Below are 19,339 nucleotides of genomic sequence, written 5' to 3' on the forward strand. Positions count from 1 at the left end.
TGAGACTCCAGCTCTGGGGCTGCCCAACCCTTCCAGGGACCCTTCCCAGAGGGGCCTTTGTCAGAGCAGGGGATGGGGAAGTTTCTGGCTCCAATGTGAATGCATTTTTATTCTTCCAAAGAAACCTGCTGTGCTGCTTGTCCACAAACAGGGCACGTGTCCTGTGAGCCAAGTGAACAGCCTCTTAGCAGCCCACGGTGGGTCATCCAGGGACAAAAGCCGGTCCTGGCTGGGCTCATCATGGCCCCGGCTCCAGCTCCGAGGAAGACCCTGGCTGGAGGCTGGTGCAGCCCCTGCCCCCGGATCTGTGACGCCCCCTTCTTGCTCCCTTCGAGCCCAGCCTGGCTTTCGACAGCTGCTTCTGTGGGAATCTCTTTTTATCAAGTGTGGAATAGCCACACCAGTGCGGTTACTGGTGCTTCTCACAGAAATGCCCTCTCCTTCAATGCCCACGATAAATAATTCCGCTCCTGCGTAGAAAAATGAAGCATTCCAAGAATGCAAAAAAAAAAAAACGTTTATTTGAGGGAATGCATAGGATTCTGCTCTGGGAGCAAATGTGTGCATCTGGATGGTGGATGGTGCCAGTGCCCGTAGGAACGGCCCAGCCCATTGCTCCCTGAGCCACGGCGATCCCTCCGGGGGCCTCTCCTGAGCTCTCCTTGCGCCCATCCACTGCCCTGACCTCCTCCCCACCTCCCTCTGCTGCTGTCACTATCCTCCAGCTCTCTGGCTGATTGATGTCGGTGGAATGCGCAGCCTGGGCTGTCTGAGTGCAGGCACGAGAGTGTCCAGAGAGGCCACTCTGCAGGGTGGGGCAGGCCAGGCCAGGCACCTGGCCACGCCTCATCTCCAGCCACGAGGTAAGTAGATGCACCTGTTACCCACAGACAATCCTACTCACTGTGAAATAAACATCGTTTGCATTCTTGGGCTGCGTCGTTTTTCTATGTAAGAAAAAGCAAATAAAATATTTATCTTTATTCCCAGGTGTCTCCACAAGGTCTAATTTAATTGCCATTTAAATTGGAGGAAATGTTTTAAATGAATTTCCCTGTGATTTGGGGAGTGGCTGATTATATCAATGTGTTAGGGGAGTTAAGCGATGAATCTGGAATTCAGACAAACCAGCCAGAGGCAGCAGGACCACCAGATGTGGGGTCAGAGGTGGGCCTCCAGCCTGTGCTCATGGCGCAGTTATGAGGGTACGGGTGGCCCCGTCCTTGGTCCGGGCAGTGGCTGACGCTTTCTCCTGGGCCTGCCGCAGACTGGGGTGTCACAGCCAGGTCCCCCGATTGGCAGTCCTGGATCAGCTGGGAGCGCACAGAGGACTCGGCACTCACAGCCACCTGCTGATTCCAAAGTGGCATCCAGCGCCGGGCCAGGGCCTGGTCTTGTGTTTTTGTTTTGTGTTGAATTTCCCCGGTTGATTCTGATGTCCAGCCAGCTTTAGAAAATCTGTTGATTAAGGTTAGGGTCCACAGGTGCCTTCTGAGAGCCAGGTGCCTTCTAAGAGCCAGGTATGGTTTCGGGCTTGGGGGCCCCACAGCCTGTGCTGCAGGAGCTCGCCGGCCACTGTGGCATCGAAGCAGGCACAGGAAACAGGCATGCGATGGAAGTGGCTGAATCCCAGCAAAACCCGACTGACAGAACAGGCCTGGGGCAGTCTGCCACCCGTGGCTTAAGGCCCGGTCCCTTGAAGGGCACTTTAACATACAGATAACAGAAGGGCGCGGAAACCCAGCTTCTCACCCGCAGCATGCACTGAGAATCATCTTGTTTTAATATGTACAAATATCCAACTAGACATAAACTCCTCTTACTTTTTGCTTTTATACGGCTTTAACAACAAAACACATTAATAAATTAAACACCAAACTATAATGGCAACAAAATTCAAATTAAAAATATAAATTCAAGCTGGCAGATGATATGGCTTTGCTGACACCAAATCACCATCCTGTGACTCAGGCCCATCCCCTTCCCCGCTCCGCACCACTGCACCCTCCTCCTGGGAGACCTTCAGCGGCACGAGGGAGGGCGCTGCCTGGACGTGATTCGGGTGTGCCGCGTCGTGGGCACAGGCTCACAGTCCTGAGAAGAGACCTAGCTCAGCTGCAAGGCAGCTCTTATGTGGTGGGAGTGTGTACACACGTGTGCGTGTGGTGGGTACGTACACGCGTGTGAAGTGCAGGTGTGCAGGTGTGCGTTTGTGTTTACATTTGCATCAACATGAAAATGCAAAGGCTTTAACTTCCGTAGAAAGCCACGCCTCCCACCCTGACTGCACCCTATGGCCCGGTTTAAGGAAGCCTGCAGAAACTCACGGGTGTGTTCCCCAGCCCTGGAGGTCACTTTGGCATCAGCGCCCTAAGTGTGGACAGTGAGACTGGGAGGAGTAGCTGGCAAGCTTGTGGGGAAGGGGCTGTGAGGAGGGACGGGGACAAGGTGACAGAGGGCAGCTGGCACTGATGGCAAGGACCCAGGTAGAGTGGGTCTCACAGTGGCCCCCACAGGAAAACAAGGGCCGCTCCTCCGAGGGCTGCCAGTGCCTCAGCTCCCCACCAGCAGCAGCGCCAGCGTGGACAGCACGTTCTACTCCCCAGAAACTAAACCACTGAGCAATGGCACGCGGGAGCACGGCAGTAGCACGCATTTATTTTGGCCCTTTTTTCCCACTCAGTACAATCAGCGGCTCTGGCTGGATGCTGGAAAACCCATGGAATCATTACTTTTTTCCATCCATGTGTGATTTCAGAGACTTGGAGCTCGTGGAAATTGCACTGGAACCTAACTTTTGAGGTCAGCTACAGTTCCAAACACTGAGTTCTAATCCTAAAGCTCCCCTGTAACTTAGAGCAGACTCCCCAAACCCTCTGTTTTCTCCCCATCCACCAGGCCAGGTGGTTCTGCCACCCGGACTCCCCACCCGGGCGAAGGGCTCCGAGGATGGCAATGGGACTAGGAGCTCCTTAGGAGAACCCACGCAGCGGGCTTCTTAGATGGAGTCGGTGGAAAGGATGATGTGAGGGACGTGTGTGGGACAGAAGGTCTGAAGTTTCTGAAGTCTCTTTTAAAACAGTGACTGACTTTTCAAACTAAGCGAGCCCGTTCTCACTCACCTGCCACCTGGAAACCAGCACTCAATCAGACACTGGGGAAATCTGGGAGTAAAAGATGAAAAGGATCATCCAAAGAGCAGGACTGCTCTCATCGATTTGCTTAGCAAACCAGTTTCCAAGCCCAGGAACCGGAGCAAAACCCATCCAGCCCACATCTTCCCGCTCCTGTGAGAGGCCTGAGGGGCCATCCATGCTGTCCTCAGAGACATGAGCCCTCCAGGCTGAGACACCAGCAGAGCTTGTCCTAGGGACATTTGGAGGGAGTCGTGATGTTCATGCCCGCCAGGATGGCAGCCATGAGCCAGGGGCTCTGTTGGAGCTCTCAACAAACTAATTCCGTGATTCTCCCCATGCCTGATGGGGTAGATGCACATGCACACACATGTACTCACATCCAGGCACACACAGGCACACACACACACTCAGCCAGGCACACACACACATGCACACATGCACTCACACCCAAGCACACACACACATGCACACACATGTACTCACACCCAGGCACACACACACTCAGCCAGGCACACACACACATGCACACATGCACTCACACCCAAGCACACACACACATGCACACACATGTACTCACACCCAGGCACACACACACTCAGCCAGGCACACACACACATGCACACATGCACTCACACCCAAGCTCACACACACACATACACACACATGTACTCACACCCAGGCACACACACACTCAGCCAGGCACACACACATGCACACATGCACTCACACCCAAGCACACACACACACATGCACACACATATACTCACACAGGCACACACACACAGGCACACACACACACTCAGCCAGGCACACACACATGCACACATGCACTCACACCCAAGCACACACACACATGCATACATGCACACACATGTACTCACACCAAGGCACACACACACAGGCGCACACACACACTCAGCCAGGCACACACACACATGCACACATGCACTCACACCCAAGCACCTGCACACATGCACACACACACACACTTAGCCAGGCACACACACATGCACACATGCACTCACACGCAGGCACACACACACATGCACACATGCACACACACACACACTTAGCCAGGCACACACACATGCACACATGCACTCACACGCAGGCACACACACACATGCACATATGCACTCACACCCAAGCACACACACACAAATGCACACATGCACACACATGCACTCACACCAAGGCGCACACACACACAAATGCACACATGCACACACATGCACTCACACCAAGGCACACACACATGCACACATGCACTCACACACACACATGCACACACATGCACTCACACCCAGGCACAAACACACTCAGCCAGGCATACGCACACATGCACTCACACCAAGGCACACACACACATGCACACATGCCCTCACACCCAGGTATGCACACACATATACTCACACCCAGGCATGTGCACACATGCACTCACACCCAGGTACACACATACATGCAAACACACATACACCCAGGCATGCACACACAAGACAAGATCTCAAGAGTTTGAAAGATTCACTCCCCTCCCCCTGGGCCACAGCTCTGGAATGAAAGGCCACACAGCCAATGTCCAGCACCAGCTGCCCCTCAAGCCTCCAGACGAGTGCAGTCAGAAAGTGACCCCAGATGAGACCAGCAGAAGAATCACCCAACTGAGCCCAGTCCAAGCAGCTGACTGCATAATTGTAAGAAACAAAAACGTGCCTGCTGCCTTACCTCAGTGTTAAACCTGTGTGGTGGAGTGATTCGTGACACACACTGGATGGCCAGTTCTGAGGTGACCACTGCAGGCCTGTCATCCAGAGACGGAGATGCTCGGATGCAGACAGACTGCAGATGGGAACGCAGAGACGGACATGCTCGGATGCAGACAGACTGCAGATGGGAACGCAGAGACAGACGGACATGCTCGGATGCAGACAGACGACTGCAGACGGGAACGCAGAGACGGACATGCTCGGATGCAGACAGACTGCAGACGGGAACGCAGAGACGGACATGCTCGGATGCAGACAGACTGCAGATGGGAACGCAGAGACAGACGGACATGCTCGGATGCAGACAGACGACTGCAGACGGGAACGCAGAGACGGACATGCTTGGATGCAGACAGACGACTGCAGACGGGAACGCAGAGACGGACATGCTCGGATGCAGACACACACAGCTGTTTGATCAGGAGTCCCAGGGCTCGATTTGCTAAGAGAACCAACACATCTTTAGGAACAAACTTGCTTCTATTCCCAGTTTCTTGGGAAATACAGGCGTGTGGGGGCTTGGGCCATGCTGGAGGGAAAGCAGGAGCTGGTGAGAGCTTCCTATGGGTGGGGGCCAAATGCAAACATGCCCACCGATGGTTTTCCCAAAGCACTGGTAGAAGAAGGGGCAGGTGGGCAGCGACCCCCAGAGAAGAAGCCAGGACGGGAGCCGCGTGGGAGGAGAGAAGTCACCCGTGACAGTTCTGCAAGCTGTTTCCTGTGGCAAGTCCAATGTGAAGTCTCCTCTTCTGAGAAGCTCTGCAGTGGGATCTGAGCTGCCCATGGTACTTTCCCTGGCCCTGGCTCTCTAGGATAGAGGCAAAGAAGCAGCAGCTCAGCCTCCCATCCACCACGATGCCAGCAGAGCACTTACAGTGAGGCAGGAGGAGCAGAAAACGCGGCTGGGGGTGAGCTCCAGAGGGGCCCAGACCAGGCCAGTCCCAAGGGGCTGCTCACCCAGAGTGGCTCATCCCCCACACACCTGTCAGATGGCCTGGACTGTCCACCCGTGGTGCATCAAGGGAACGCCGAGGAAGGTGGAGGACAGCTACCAGCAAAGGGACTGCAGAGGCGCAGCCCTGATCCCACACTGGTGCTCCCAAAAAGGAAGCCCTCATAAGCGGAAGAGCTAGTTCGTCTCCTGACTGTTTTTATTATTGGATTAATCTGTCTTCCCTGATATAGATATAAATATTTTATGTGCCATAGCCTGGAGACTCACTTACGACAATCACACTGCCTGGCTCCACTTTGAAGGAAACACCTCTGTAAAGGGAGATGGTGCCCCTCTGTCTTCCTGAACCACAGGCAGCCCCTGCCGGGCACAGGACACAGGCCAAGGGACAGAGGGGTCCAGAGAGAAAGTTCTGAGAACAGGGTAGAGCAGGGTGCCTGCACCTCCATGACTCAGAGATGTCAGTCCCCAGTAAAGATGGAAACCAGAAGGGAGCCAGGGACTCATGGAGCTCAGAGAGGTGGCTCCCACCCTCCCTGATCCCAGTCCTCAGAGAACTGCCGCCTAACTCTAAAGGGGCAAACAAGGAGCAACGTCTGCCATTGTCTTCCTCCTGAAAGCTGCCTGGGCTCCATACAGAATAAAGAGGGTGACAGGGGGAAGATCACCACCCACGCCCCCACAGGATGGACACTCATCTTTCAGGGCTGGGAGGAGGGTCTGAGTGTGGAGACTATGGCTTCATTACCCATCATGCATAGCAGCATGTGTCCATGCAGCCATTCAACAAACACCTTCTGTGCACCTACTAAGTGCTGAGAATACAGCACCGAGCAAGACACTGCCTCCCATGGAGGAGCTCACTGGCATGGGAGTGGGCAGGCAGATGACCGGGCACACATGCAGTGTGTGAGCCTGAGGCACCCTAGGGCTGAGGAAGGGACACATGGGAGCCCCAGAACACAGCTGGAAGGAGGAGGCGATCTTGAGGGAAACGCACAACATCAGTGACCGCAGGTACCTCCCCCACCATCATAGCACACCCCCAAGCTCACTTGTGAGCACCACACCCAGAGAGGAAACCGTCCAGCTCCCACCTCACCCCCAGGGGACAGTGTCCCTCTGCAGGCATATGACCCTCACCCCACGCTGCCATGTGAACCTGGTCATGCTCGTTTACTTTTACTTCCTTTTAAAACTTTCTGCTGGGCCAAGGCAGGTGGATCATGAGGTCAAGAGATCGAGACTACCCAGGTCAACAAGGTAAAACCCCATCTCTACTAAAAATACAAAAAAGATTAGCTGGGCATGGTGGTGCATGCCTGTAATCCCAGTTTCTCGGGAGGCTGAGGCAGGAGAACTGCTTGAACTCAGGAGGCAGAGGTTGCAGTGAGCCGAGATCAAGCCATTGCACTCCAGCCTGGGTAACAAGAGGGAAACTCCGTCTCAAAAGAAAAAAAAAATTTCTACTGGAGTAGAATGTGCATTTATCATGCATGAGCAGCCCACTGAATTTTCACAAACAAACCATCCATATAACCAGCACCTACACCAAGAGACAGAACCTAACCCGACACCCCCACAACACCCCATGCTCCTGCCCTACCCCTCAAACCCCAGGTTCCTGCCCCACCCCCGCACACCCCTCGCTCCCACCCCATCCCCACCCCACCAGGTAACCTGCTTCTTGATTTCTCTTGTTGGGTCTGGCTTGTTGGGTTTTTTTTAGCAGCTTTATTGAGACATAATTCACATATCATAAAATTCATTTTTTAAAAGTGTACAGTTCGATGGTTTTGAGTATAATCACAGAGCTGTGAAATCATCACAACTATCTAATTTTACACCTTTATCACCCCCAAAAGATACCCGATACCCTCCTCAGCCATTCCCCATTCCCTTCTTCAACCCCAACCAGTAACCACTAATCTGCTTTCTGTCTATAGGGATTGAACTGTGCTGGACAGTTCACACACACAGGGCCACCCATGTCTCACTCTGGACCTTGGGGGTGGGTTACTAAGTCTCCCCCACTGAGTATGATGCATGCTGCAGGATCTTCATACAGGATGTCTATCACACATCTCACCACTGAGTATGACATGTGCCATGGGGTCTTCATACATGCTCTCCATCACACATCTCACCACTGAGTATGACACGTGCCGTGGGGTCTTCATACATGCTCTCCATCACACATCTCACCACTGAGTATGACACGTGCTGTGGGGTCTTCATGCATGCTCTCCATCACACATCTCACCACTGAGTATGACACGTGCCGTGGGGTCTTCATACATGTTGTCTATCACACATCTCACCACTGAGTATGACACGTGCCGTGGGGTCTTCGTACATGCTCTCCATCACACATCTCACCACTGAGTATGACACGTGCCGTGAGGTCTTCATACATGCTCTCCATCACACATCTCACCACTGAGTATGACACGTGCCGTGGGGTCTTCATACATGCTCTCCATCACACATCTCACCACTGAGTATGACACGTGCCGTGGGGTCTTCATACATGCTCTCCATCACACATCTCACCACTGAGTATGACACGTGCCGTGGGGTCTTCATACATGCTCTCCATCACACATCTCACCACTGAGTATGACACGTGCCGTGGGGTCTTCATACATGCTCTCCATCACACATCTCACCACTGAGTATGACACATGCCATGGGGTCTTCATGCATGCTCTCCATCACACATCTCACCACTGAGTATGACACGTGCCATGGGGTCTTCATACATGTTGTCTATCACTCACCTGTTCCATCAAGTGTTTAAAATTAACGAATTTCTTAACTGTTATAAACCTACACCAATTTTTTATTTCTTCTTGAATCAGTTTTCGTAGTCTACGTCCTAGGAATGTTTCCATGTCATCAGGTTATGAAATGTAGTGACACATGATTGTTTATAATGTACCCTGATAGTCCTTTATTTTATTTTATTTTAATTAATTTTTTGAGACAGAGTCTCAACTCTTGTTTCCCAAGCTGGAGTGCAACCTCCACCTCTTAGTTCAAGTGATTCGCCTGCTTCAGCCTCTCAAGTAGCTGGCAAGCACCTCCATGTCTGGTAAATTTCTGTGTTTTTGTAAAGGCGGAGTTTCACCATGTTGGCCAGACTGGTCTCGAACTCCCGATCTCAGGTGATCCACCTGCCTCTGCCGCCTGAAGTCCTGGGATTACTGGATAGTCCTTTTTGTATCTATAAGGTTGGTTTTCATGGCACCTCTTTCATCCAATGTTAGTAATTTGAGGCTTCTCCCTCTTTATGTTCTGCCCATCTAGGCAAAGGCTTGTCAATTTCGTTGATCTTTTCAAATAACCGATTTTTGGTTTTGTCGATTTTCTCTATTGTTTTTATACTCTCTATTTTATTTATTTTCACTCCAATTATTATTTCCTCCCACCTGTCTGCTTCGGATTTATTTTGCTTTCCTTTTTTTTAGTTTCTTGAGGTAAAGATTAGGTTATTGATTTGAGATCTTTTTTCTTTTTTAATATAAGTGTTTGCAACTACAAACTTCCCTGAAAGCACTGTTTTAGCCGCGTCCCATAAGATTTCACATGCATTGTTTTCATTTTCATTCATCTCAAAGCGTTTTCTGATTTCCTTGTGCGTCATTTGACACCTGGTTTTGGGGAATGTGCTGTTTAACTTGTGCGTATTTGTGAATTTCCCAAATTTCCTTCTCTTACTGATTTCTGATTCTGTCCCACCGTGGCCAGAAAACACTTTGCATGAAAGCAGTCTTTCAAAATGTGTTGAGACCTGGAAAGGTGGCTCATGCCTGTAATCCCAGCACCTTGGGAGGCAGAGGCAGGCAGAAATCACCGTAGGCAACATGGTGAAACCCCATCTCTACTAAAATACAAAAATCATTAGCCAGGCATAGTGACACGCACCTGTAATCCCAGCTACTCGGGAGGCTGAGGCAGGAGAATCGCTTGAGCCGCGAGGCAGAGGTTGCAGTGAACCAAGATCATGTCACTGCACTCCAGCCTGGGCAACAGAGTGAGACCCTGTCTTAAAAATAAAATAAAATAAAATAAATAATTACAAAATAAAAGATACTGATTTTTGTTTTATGGCTTAAGTTATGGTCTATTTCAAGAATATTCCGTCAAGACCCTTATCTTACAGCTACAAAGACCTTTATTCCAAATAAGGTCACATTCCCAGGCACCAGGCGGACATATCTTGGCGGGTGGCAGAGGGCACGATTCAAGCCAGCAAGGAGGGCATGTGAGCTAAATGCACAAACACCCAGGAGCGTGTAGTGTGCGTGGGGCTCCGGGAAGCGTGAGGCCCTGCCCCTGCACTCACGGCTGCCTTCATGGCTCTACCCCAGTGCCTGGAAAAGCCTCAGAGGCCCATGAGGAAGCGTCTCTCCTGGGTCCTGTGCCCCGGCCCAGGCTCCCACCTGCAGCATCACACAGGCACAATGAGTCCAGGCACTGGGAACCTGAGGGGTGGGACATTCAGCAGCGGTGAGACTGAGACCCCCACAAGGGGCGTAACCTCCAGGGCCTCAGCATCTCTTGGTGACAGCTGCACCCGCCGGCCCCTGCACCCGGATGAACACTGTGCCTCTCCCCACCTGCTTTCCCCATCAGGACCCTGCCTCTGGGCTGGGGACGTGACGGGCTGGGGACGTGACGGGCTGGGGACGTGCCAGGCTGGGGTCTGGCAGGTCCTTATGGGAGAGTCTGGGGACCAGCACCCAGTGCACTTTGGGATGAAACTTCTTTTGAAATGTTTCTTGCCCCTTTCTGGCTTCATGGCCCCTCCTCAAAGGCTTCAAGCAGGACAGTCACCAGGGATCAGAGCTCGTCCTGGAGTCCCTTCCTCCCAGCGTGGCAGAACCCTGTCCAGGAAGGAGCTGGGGGCGGTGCTGGGCTCCCCGATCACGGCCCCACCGTTGCACTCCCTTCCTTCCCAACTCCCCTCCACAGACAGCCAGGGAAATGGCCAAAATGGGGCTCCCTCTCATCCCAACAGTTTCTATTCTGTTTCCATGGCAACTGCTATCTGAATGTGGGTAAGAAACAAGAGCCATATTCTTTAAAATAACGACAGCTCGGAAGCTTTCACGGGCCTGTGTTTTGGGGACTCATGGTTTCCATGGAAACTCAAGCCAAAAGCAGAGCTAAGTAAAGAAGGCGCTGGGTCTCCCCCGCTACCTGCCCCTCAAGGAGGTGCTTACCACTGACTGCTGTGCGAGGATGCAGGACCAGCTCTCCCAAGTCAGCAGTGGGCCGCCCTCCTCCAAAGTCACATGGGTGTGGGAGACACGGAGGCGGGGGGGAAGGAGAGGGGCCAGACACCCCCCACCCAGACTCACATGGAGAAGGGACACTGGGGTGTCTCCAAGGCCCCCCAGGCCCCCCGAGCTGGCAGAGGTCACTCACCGGAGGGTTCAGGACCCATCTCAGCACAGTCAAGGCTACCTCACCGCTCCCCTTTTCTGAAAGTCACTATGGGGCGGGGAGGGATCTGCAGCCTCCAGGCTGAGCGGCTCTGATGAAGGGCACACAAGCCAGGCCGGCATCTCCCAGACAGCACTGCACAGTGAGCCAAGCACAGGATTGCTTTGACGAGCTCTTGCTGCTGTCCAAGAGCTCCCAAGCCCAGGGCTGCAGACGCCGTGTCTGCTTCCCACCAAGGAAGTACTCAGGGAACACCCAGGGAAAGGCTGGCGCAGAAAACTGCTCACAGGTGTGACACCCAGGGGCCCACAGGTGTGACACCCAGGAGCCCGCAGGTGTGACACCCAGGGGCCCCGCAGCTGTGACACTCAGGGGCCCGCAGGTGTGACACCCAGGGGCCCGCAGGTGTGACACCCGGGGGCCCCACAGATGTGACACCCAGGGGCCCACAGGTGTGACACCCAGGGGCCCCGTTGCTTCTCTAGCTACAGTTTTTAGGAAGAGCCTGGTGGTGCAGGAGCCATGTGGCTGAGGCTCCCTGGCCAATTCTCGGCCGTCCTGTGCAGAACGCCAGCTCAGCTGCCAGACCACAGCCTGATTCCAGTGGCCCGGCCAGGACCTGACGGGAAAGTTATCTGCACGTTCTGACTCACATCTGCCTGCTTTCTCTTTCTTCTTCCATTTAAACAATGCTCGGGAACACCTGCTAGGCCGCGTTTCACTTTTTCCTTAATCTGTACATTACTTAAAGCAGTGCTTTTATCTCAAAGCCACTGGGCACGTGGTTCCATTACTCTCAGTTCCCTGCCACAGTCGTCACATATGAACGATGCTGGAGTCCTGAGCCTGAGAACCCTTGTGACACACCCACTCGGGTGCTGCAGTCGTGAGCTGGCGACCTCCTCCTTCTCAGCTGTCACCCATTCAGTGCTGGAGCTGTGCTGGGCCCTCTTCTGCATGGCCTCACAGACCGTGTGGTCCAGAGAGGACGTCGTCAGATCCAAGCTCATGCAGAGGCCCGGGGTCCATCCCAGCTGTATCTGCCCCTGGACGGAGACAGACGGGAAACCTCAGGCTCTGCACCAGCCTGCCCGAAGGCAGAGCAGGAATGCTTTCCCTGCAGAGAACACGCCTCAGACCTCCATTCTTTATTAAAATTTGAAATAAACATCTGTATTTAACTCATCAAGCCTTGACACAGATTCTTCACCTTCAGTCTCCCAGGAAGATACACTTTGGGGATAACAGCAGGACAGGAGGCCCAGGATGGCAGGAGCATGGGATCATGGGAGCATGGGAGGACGGGAGGAGAGGAGGACAGGAGGACAGGAGGATGGGAGCACAGGAGGACGGGAGCACGGGAGCATGGGAGGACGGGAGCATGGGAAGACAGGGGCATGGGAGGACGGGGGCACGGGAGCATGGGGGCACACGGGAGCACGGGATGACGGGAGGACAGGAGGACGGGAGCACGTGAGGATGGGGGCACGGGAGCACGGGATGATGGGAGGACAGGAGGATAGGAGCATGGGAGGACGGGAGCATGTGAGGACAGGAGCACGGGAGCACGGCAGGATGGGAGCACAGGAGGATGGGAGCATGGGAGGACAGCGGCACAGGAGCACAGGAGGATGGGGGCACAGGAGACGGGAGCATGGGAGGAGGGAGCACGGGAGCATGGGAGCACAGGAGGACAGGAGCTCAGGAGGACGGGAGCATGGGAGGACAGGAGGATGGAGCATGGGAGCATGGGAGGATGGGAGCACCGGAGGATGGGAGGACAGGAGGATGGGAGCACAGGAAGGTGGGGGCATGGGAGGACAGAGGCATGGGAGGACGGGAGCATGGGAAGGTGGGGGCACGGGAGGACGGGGACACGGGAGCATGGGGCACGGGAGCATGGGGCATGGGAGCATGGGATGATGGGAGGATGGGAGCACAGGAGGATGGGAGCAGGGGAGGACGGGAACACAGGAGCATGGGAGGATGGGAGCATGGGAGGATGGGGGAACAGGGGCATGGGAGGATAGGAACACAGGAGGAGGGAGCACAGAAGCACAGGAGCACTGGAGGACAGGAGCACAGGAGCACGGGAGGACGGGAGCACAGGAGGACAGGAGCATGGGAGCACAGGAGGAGAGGAGCACAGGAGGACGGGGGCATGAGAGGACGGGAGCATGGGAGGATGGAGCACGGGAGCACAGGAGCATGGGGGCATGGGAGGACAGGAGCATGGGAAGGTGGGGGCACGGGAGGATGGGGACACAGGAGTATGGGGCATGGGAGCATGGGGCATGGGAGCATGGGATGATGGGAGGACGGGAGGATGGGAGCACAGGAGGACGGGAGCACAGAAGCACAGGAGGACGGGAGCACGAGAGGACGGGAGCACGGGAGGATGGAGCATGGGAGCACAGGAGGATGGGAGGACAGGAGCACGGGAGCACAGGAGGACGGGAGCACGGGAGCACAGGAGGATGGAGCACAGAAGGTTGGGAACACAGGGGACACGGTAGGCTGCCTGCAGTGATTTTGTTATTCCCTTAACTTAAAACCCAGGATATGGGAACAGATGTTTGAGAGACATTAAACCAGTGAGAACTAAGCATAAGGAGCACGACCATAGCTCACGCCTCTCCCAAAACCATTTGGTTCCTAATGCTCAGAAACAAAAAGACGTCCCTATTGTGACGCATGATGTATGAATTCGAATTTAGATGAAATTTAAATTGATCTTAAAAGACAGACAAATGTCAATGAACAGCAGAGTTTACAAATTACAGGCAGAGACGATGCTTCGCCAGCCTGCGGGAAGACGCTTCAGCCGTGACGGGAGCGTGTTTCCCTGCACGTATCCACTCGTCACTCACCTTCCTCCCCGCCCTGAGCAGGTGCTAAGGCAGAGGGTGCTCCCTCAGGGTGAGAGGCAGGCAGAGGCAGCAGAGCCGGCAGGGCAGGGGCAGCAGCTCCTCCGCGGGTCATGGTGGACAGGGGTAAGGCACCAGGAGGCTTGAAGAAGGGTGCCTCACCCAGCCCAGGCGTCACAGAGGACTGCCTGGAAGAAGCTACAACTGCAAGCCCTGAAAGAAAAGGGGGCCCAGCCCAGAAAAGAGGCCACGTCGGTGGCGGATTCCAGCCCAGGCTAGTCCTGGAGTCAAAAGGTGCCTTCAAGATGCAGGCAGCATAAAGACTTATACACACACACACTGCACAACATATACACACCACACACAACACAGACACACACATGTAACACACACACACAATGCACAACATATACACACCACACACAACACAGACACACGCATGCACACAATGCACAACATATACACACAACACACAACACAGACACACACATGTAACACACACATGCACACACACACTCTGCACAACATATACACACCACACACAACACAGACACACACATGTAACACACATGCACACACACACAATGCACAACATATACACACCACACACAACACAGACACACACATGTAACACACACACACTGCACAACATATACACACCACACACAACACAGACACACACATATAACACACACACTGCACAACATATACACACCACACACAACACAGAGTAACAAACACATGCACACACTGCACAACATATACACACCACACACAACACAGAGACACACATGTAACACACACATGCACACACACACAATGCACAACATATACACACCACACACAACACAGAGACACACACATGTAACACACACATGCACACACACAATGCACAACATATACACACCACACACAACACAGAGACACACACATGTAACACACACATGCACACACACAATGCACAACATATACACACCACACACAACACAGAGACACACACATGTAACACACACATGCACACACACAATGCACAACATATACACACAACACACAACACAGAGACATACATATAACACACACATGCACACAATGCACAACATATACACACCACACACAACATAGAGACACACACATGTAACACACACATGCACACACACTCTGCACAACATATACACACCACACACAACACAGACACACACATGTAACACACACACTGCACAACATATACACACCACACACAACACAGACACACACATGTAACACACACATGCACACACACACAATGCACAACATATACACACCACACACAACACAGACACACACATGTAACACACACATGCACACACACAATGCACAACATATACACACCACACACAACACAGACACACACATGTAACACACACATGCACACACACAATGCACAACATATACACACCACACACAACACAGACACACACATGTAACACACACATGCACACACACACAATGCACAACATATACACACCACACACAACACAGACACACACATGTAACACACACATGCACACACACACAATGCACAACATATACACACCACACACAACACAGACACACACATGTAACACACACATGCACACACACACAATGCACAACATATACACACCACACACAACACAGAGACACACATGTAACACACACATGCACACACACACTGCACAACATATACACACCACACACAACACAGAGACACACACATGTAACACACACATGCACACACACACAATGCACAACATATACACACCACACACAACACAGACACACATGTAACACACACATGCACACACACACACTGCACAACATATACACACCACACACAACACAGACACACATGTAACACACACATGCACACACACACAATGCACAACATATACACACCACACACAACACAGACACACACATGTAACACACACACACTGCACAACATATACACACCACACACAACACAGACACACACATGTAACACACACATGCACACACACAATGCACAACATATACACACCACACACAACACAGACACACATGTAACACACACATGCACACACACACACTGCACAACATATACACACCACACACAACACAGACACACACATGTAACACACACACTGCACAACATATACACACCACACACAACAGACACACACATGTAACACACATGCACACACACACAATGCACAACATATACACACCACACACAACACAGAGACACACACATGTAACACACACATGCACACACACACAATGCACAACATATACACACCACACACAACACAGACACACACATGTAACACACATGCACACAATGCACAACATATACACACCACACACAACACATACAGACACACACATGTAACACACATGCACACAATGCACAACATATACATACAACACACAACACATACAGACACACACATGTAACACACACGCACAGATGAATACATTCAGAGGTGGCTCTGACAGGACAGGCTGGCCCGGATCATGGGTTTGTGTGCCCTGCGGTGGGAAGACCTTGGGCAGTGGACACCAGGTCTCATTCTCCAGTCACGGGTGCGGCAGGAAGGCTCCTGGAGGATGTACAGCCGTGGGTTGGGCTTCCAGAGATTTCTGCAGGTGTCCAGAACAGATCCGAAGAAATGTTCCGCTTCGTATTGCCCCCACCCACCGAAGCCAAAGAAGGGCTGCCGGGCTTCACCCCCCCAGGCCCCCTCCACCCTGACTTCCCACGGGAGCTGCGGCAGGGGTCACCTGGGACGTTCACTGGTGGGTGAAGAACCTCATCCCTGAAACCCCACTGGGGCGCGGCCCTGGCAGAGGAGCTAATGGGAGCCACAGCTCTCTCCCGGCCTCCCCTCAAGGAGCAGTGAAGAAGAAGCAGAGGACGGAGCTTCAGGGAGGGGACAGGGCCAATGCCCACTGCGGAGGATGGAGTTGTGGGGAAGAAGAGGGGCTCCACCCACCCTGAGGACAGAGCTGGGTATCCCTCAGACCCTCTGTCTGACCCCAAAGCCCACACTCTTGACCTCTGAACTTGAACCTGGAGGGAGGGAGAAGAGCAAAGCAGAGGAAAGTGCAAAGTCTGCACCAGGGGGGTCACCTGGCCAAGACTGGGCTTGTGCCCGCCCTCCCAGGCCTGGGTAGCTGAGCCTGCCAGGAGAGGGCGGCCCTCGGGCCTTATACCTGCATGGCCCGAGCCAGTGCTCGGCAAGGCGCTACCTCCATCCTTCTCCACTTGGCTCCTCCCGCTGGGATGGAAGGGGAGGCGTGAATGACTGAGCATCCACCACAAGAATGAAGGGAGAGGCTCTGTGGGAAGCAGGTCACCAAGTCACCCCAGCTTCCCCAGAAGGGGATTTTGGGGACATTTTACAACTAAGGGCACTGTTCTCAGTGTGTGCTGCCTGGGCTCAAACTCAGACCCATCCTTGTCCTCCCTTCCTTCTCTTCCTCCTGCTCCTCCTCCTGCTCCTGCTCCTCCTGTTTCTCTTCCTCCCCCTCCTCCCCCCTCCTCCTCCTCCTCCTGCTCCTGCTCTTGCTCCTCCTCCTGCTTCTGCTCTTCCTGTTTCTCCTCCTCCTGCTCCTCCTCCTGCTCCTCCTCCCCCCTCCTCCTGCTCCCCCTCCTCCTTCTGCTCCTGCTCCTCCCTCTCCTCCCCCCGGATCCCATGGTCCCCAGGTCAACTTCATTCCTATCCTGCGCTATTGGAGACCTCTCTTAGAATAAATAAAGCATCCTTATCATAAATGGCTTCCTTTGCTTTTGCTAGTTTGGTTTCTAACACCTGTAACCAAGAGTCCCAACCAGCCCACGCCACCCTGACGCATCTGCCACCTCGCCCCCCCTTCCCCCCGGCCTGCTCAGCAGTGGCCTCCTCCCTGTCCCTGGACCCCCAGGATGGAAAGCTGAGGCAGGCTCCCCCTGGGACCTGGCTGCCGCCCCTCGCGAGGCTGCTGTCCTTCCACCAAAGCTGCAGCGTCTGTCTGTGCGGCAGAAACAGTTCAGGAACAAGGCACTGCGCCCACAGATTTCCTTCCAAATGCTTATTCGGTAAAGTACAGGAATCAGGAAGTACAGCCTCATCCCGTACGTAAAGGTCACGAAATGATTATCCAATCCTCAAGAGATTCCAGGGTTTCTGTCCCTCCCTATCATGGCCACACATAGCCTTTGACCTTCCTTAGCCTCCAGCTGGGGCCTGGGGACTGGGGCTGCCCGGGGAGCACCTTTCCACCCTCTCACCTGACCTCTGGCCTCCAGCTCCGGGCTGGCTGAGCTATGCAGGCCTCCAGGGACTGGGGTGAGCCCCTGCTGCCTCTGATGTCAGCCTGTCCCCCTCCAGGAAGCTGCTGTCCCTCTGGCCCTCTCCCACCATGCTCTTTCCTTCCCACATTCACTTACCCTGGGTGCCCCAAGCTGTTCAGACACAGAGCGTGATCCCAACATCCCAGAAAAGACAAAGGAGTCGCACAGAGCCAGAAAATCCCCCAGAGCCTCGGCTTCTGACCTCTGGAGCCAACCCAGCCCCACAGGGCCCAGGTTCTCAGTGGCAGACAGTGGAGCTGTGGTCGCGAGCGCCCTGCTTGCTAAGGGAGCTGGCCCTGGGCAACGAGGCCTCCCCGGCCTCCACCGATGGTGCAAATACCATAGCAGGGACCATCAGAGCTGGAATCTCCACATCCACGGGCCCGAGGGGCCTGCGGGAGGCTCCGCCCTCCATACCAAGACATGACGGAAGCAGGTGGGAGCACAGGCCTGCGGGCGGTCATGGAGCATCTCCGGCCACACTCCCATATCTGACAGTCCGGGTCCGGGTGCCAGACGGGATGCCAGTGACCCAGGTGCTGGCCAGAGGGCTCGTGCAGCTCAGGGTTATGGGCCTCAGGGTAGGGCACTTCAGGCTGGCACCCTCAGAGGCCATGGGCAGCAGGGGGGCTGCGGGTAGAGGTGGGAGCACACATAGGGGAGCCATGGAGGAGTCGCCAGGGAAGCCGCCTTTGGTGGGTTTTCCTGCTCACTGCGGTGCACAAGGGCTTGAGCATGTGGCCAGGGAGCCTGTAGCTTACCTGGAACCACCTGCCTCCATATGACTCACAGCTAGGCATGGTTTTTACATGTTAAATAGTGGGAAAAAATCA

At 53.8% G+C, this 19,339-nt stretch overlaps 1 long non-coding RNA gene across 1 annotated transcript; it reads right to left on the reverse strand.

Moving 5' to 3' along the window:
- Positions 1-10,014: 10,014 nt before the first annotated feature.
- On the reverse strand, positions 10,015-14,444 carry LOC128929364 (uncharacterized). The gene is made up of 2 exons (XR_013524460.1): positions 14,177-14,444; positions 10,015-12,352 (listed from the first exon to the last, which is right to left on the reverse strand). It is a non-coding gene; the product is annotated as an uncharacterized LOC128929364 (long non-coding RNA).
- Between the last annotated feature and the right edge of the window lie 4,895 nt (positions 14,445-19,339).

Source organism: Callithrix jacchus, chromosome 12 (genome assembly GCF_049354715.1).
Source record: "Callithrix jacchus isolate 240 chromosome 12, calJac240_pri, whole genome shotgun sequence".
Classification (NCBI taxonomy): domain Eukaryota; kingdom Metazoa; phylum Chordata; class Mammalia; order Primates; family Cebidae; genus Callithrix; species Callithrix jacchus.